Source organism: Propithecus coquereli, unplaced genomic scaffold (assembly GCF_000956105.1).
Source record: "Propithecus coquereli isolate 6110/MARCELLA unplaced genomic scaffold, Pcoq_1.0 Scaffold91, whole genome shotgun sequence".
Taxonomy (NCBI): domain Eukaryota; kingdom Metazoa; phylum Chordata; class Mammalia; order Primates; family Indriidae; genus Propithecus; species Propithecus coquereli.
Window position 1 is genome coordinate 241,868 of NW_012155396.1, and position 3,590 is coordinate 245,457.

Here is a 3,590-nt window from a genome sequence, read left to right on the forward strand (position 1 = left end):
TTTTTTGGAAGATTTTTTATTGCTGCTCCAATTTCTGCACTTGATATTGGTCTGTTCATGAGTTCTATTTCCTCCTGATTGAGCTTAGGGAGGTTGTGTGTTTCCTCCACATTTTGTAGCTTTTGGGCATATAGATTTTTATCGTATTCAAAGATAGTGTTTTGTATTTCCATGATGTGTGTAGTGACTTCTCCTTTTTCATTTTTGATTGAGTTTATTAAAGTCCTTTCCTTTCTATTTCTTGTCAGTCTAGCAAGAGGGCTATCAATTTTGTTTATCTTTTTGAAAAACCAACTTTTGGTTTTACTGATCTTCTGTATGGTTCTTTTGTTCTCAATTTCATTTAGTTCTGCTTTAATCTCAAAGGGTTCATGAACATTAGAAACACATGAATGAGGCAGCAGACCTAGTGTTTATCCATGATCATGTGGATAAACTTCTTTCGCTAAGAAGGATCAGGAGAACTCACATTTTCATCTTCACGTAACAATGCAGACTTGTGCTTCATTTTGTAATCACTATACTATAGCCATCTGTGAATGCCAAGGAATCCTAAGGTGGTAGTATATCAGTATTTTCTGGACATCTGGTTCATTTTACCTCTGAAGGTATACCAGAATGAAACAGCTTTGTAGATCAAACATAACAACTTTTGGGAACAGGTTAAAGTAATGTAAGTAATTTCAAAAATTCAGTTGTGAAATAAAGTTTTTAAAGACCAACAGCAGCATATTAACTGATGATAAAGCCATTCTGCCAAAGCAGCTTTTTTTTTTTAAGAACCTTCTACCAGCCACATTCTGGGATGCTCTTTTGAGTTTCCTAACAATTCTTTGGAACACCTTCTCTGTATTCTCATCAGAAATATCCTTGATTCTTAAAGCACGCCAGCCTGTCTTGAAGCACTAAACAACCCCAAGCAGCTTTGCCCAGCAAAAAGAATAGCTAGCTTCAGCTCACTAGGTCTTTTCACTCCCTCTCATTTAAATGTTTTGTCTTCAATTAACCAATTATAAAACACCTCGAGAATTAAAGAAACACCTTTAGTAGTTTATTTTCAGACCTGATTGGCATAAGCTACAATAAACCATGGACTACATATTCTTTTAATGAAGAACCAAGGATATTTTTACACGGATTGATTAGAAGTATTATGTTATATTAATAGTTACTATTAAATGAATGTTAATTGTTTTTAGATTAGGCAATAGTACTGGGGAAACTGGGGAAATCAGACCAGAGCAAGAGGATTTAAAGAGAAAGCTTGAGGGGTAGGAGGGTAAGGGGCCAGAGTGAGAACCTGAAGGAGAGAGTAGCTTTAGCAGAGTTTGGTTGGACTCCTCTGTTTCCCCACCCAGATGAGAAGGGAGCCATTACAGATACCTGCACAGGATGGTATTTGTCAAGCCAGATCTAAGTATTAAAATGGAAAGTAATTTACTTTTTTTAAGGTCTTATTTAACTATTTGACATGAAGGTAAACATTTTAAGGTGATTCAAGTTGTTTTAAGGTGCTTTGAAGATGTAAGAGTAACAAGCAAATACCAAAAGTTAGTGGAATTGAATCAGTTTATATCAATGACCCTCAATACATGTAGAATATACATATTTGTGAAAGGATTATCCTAAAAACAAAATAATATATAATGAATCTAATTTTATCAAGAAAAATTTATAGGTATTAGAACATCTCCATATGTATTTCTATAAAAAACGGTATTGCCAAAGTATATTAAAACCTACATAATAAGGATATTTATTAGCACGCCTCCAAAGAATGCCACATATATTTAGTATACTCCTTCCAGGATTAATTCAAAGACCCTTCAATAAGAAATGGATACCCCAGCACAAACTCGTAGGGAGGAATGCATCAAGGGACACGTGGATTAGGATGGACATCAAACAAGGACACAAATTTTTCTCTAGGCTGTGCTGGTTATTTTATCTCTAATTACTTGATTAAGAAATAGATACCAAGATACATAATAGATAGATAGATAATGTATGTATACACATGCATAGATCCTCAGTATTTTGTTGAAGATGATAAAATGTATAGTGTGGTATCTTTCTATTGGCCTTAAAAATCTCAATTTAAAGAATCTCCTCCTGGTAACATGTAGTATATAGTGCCTGGGAATATGTGGACTCTTACCTATTATAATTAATTCTGGTGCTCCAAATAAATAAAACTGGATAAGCAGCATCTCTTACAAATCTCGGCCTTAATGAGACTACTTTCAGCTTGGGTCTGCTGCAAATTACAATAGTACATTGTTCATGGCCATCCCACTTGCTAGAGTATGAGTCACTTTTAATGATTCCACCAAAAATCAATCTCTGACAATGGGTTCATTTGGCATGGTATTCACACTTGGCACTTGGGGAAGTTACTGGTAATATTCTGTCTCCCCTACATTCTATCTTCTCCAATCACCTCTTTCCCCACTTTCATCAGTGCTCACTCTTGAATGTTAGCCAAATAATTTATGTCTATCCAGACCTGGAATAAGCCAAAGTAAATGAGGAATTGCAGGTGTGACCTCACCTGGATATATTTACCACCCAGAGTTTCAGGAGCACAGCAAATGAAGCTATTGTTTTTCCAGGACTCCCACAGCTCAAAATTGTTTTGGCCTTTCTTATTTGGGTATCAGATTGCAGAATTCATTCTGTGCATGGGCTTTTTTGGCAATATTACTCACCAGATGTATTTTCCCATCAGAATATCTGTGGTTTGTACTTTTTTTTCAAATGTGTTAGCTAATATTTTGCCAAATAAATTTCAATTTTTTATTTTCTGCCTAGGACACATATATGTCTGGAGCTCAAGCTGCTTGCTAGTCTAGCTGCAGATTTTGCTTTAGGACTGTTATTTCACTGTTTTTCAGCAGCTCACTAATGAGCACATTAAGCAAAACTAGCTTATTCACTGCCCTCTCCAAAACCTGACCAACCCTAGTCTGTTAGACACACGTGTTGCGTTTTTTATTTCCTGTTGTTTGGGAAAATTTTCCTTTCCCTATATTTAGATAAGCTCTCAGGGAGGTGAATTTATTACTTAGATTTGACATCTTGCTTTAAAAAAAATTCCAGTAAAAATCTAAAACCTCAACAAAGACTCAGCCTAGTACAAAATGATAAGAAACTGGTCTCCTCCTCATATCCCCTTCAGTGCCCTCTCTCCATTCTCAATGGCTTTCCCCTCTTGTGACATCCTGGTCCCCATAGCATGAAAGGGAATGATCTAACCAACTCTAATTTACTGTAATGGCAGTGGTTCTTACGTGGGGTGATTTCCCCCGTCAGGGTATATTTGCCTATGTTTGTAGACATTTTTCGTTGTAACAACTTAGGTGGGGGGGCACTACAGTTCTACAATGCACAGGACAGACCACCACAATGAAGAATTATTCTGCTCAAAGGTATTAGTGATATTAGCTGTAATTCTTTTTAGAGTTTCTTTCTCTTTTTAAGGAGACCTAGAGAGAGACATACTTAACCCTTTAACCTTATCTCATATGGATTTAGATATAAAATACACATAAGACTTGTTAGCTTTGAGAGGTTAAAATATATCCAGAGAG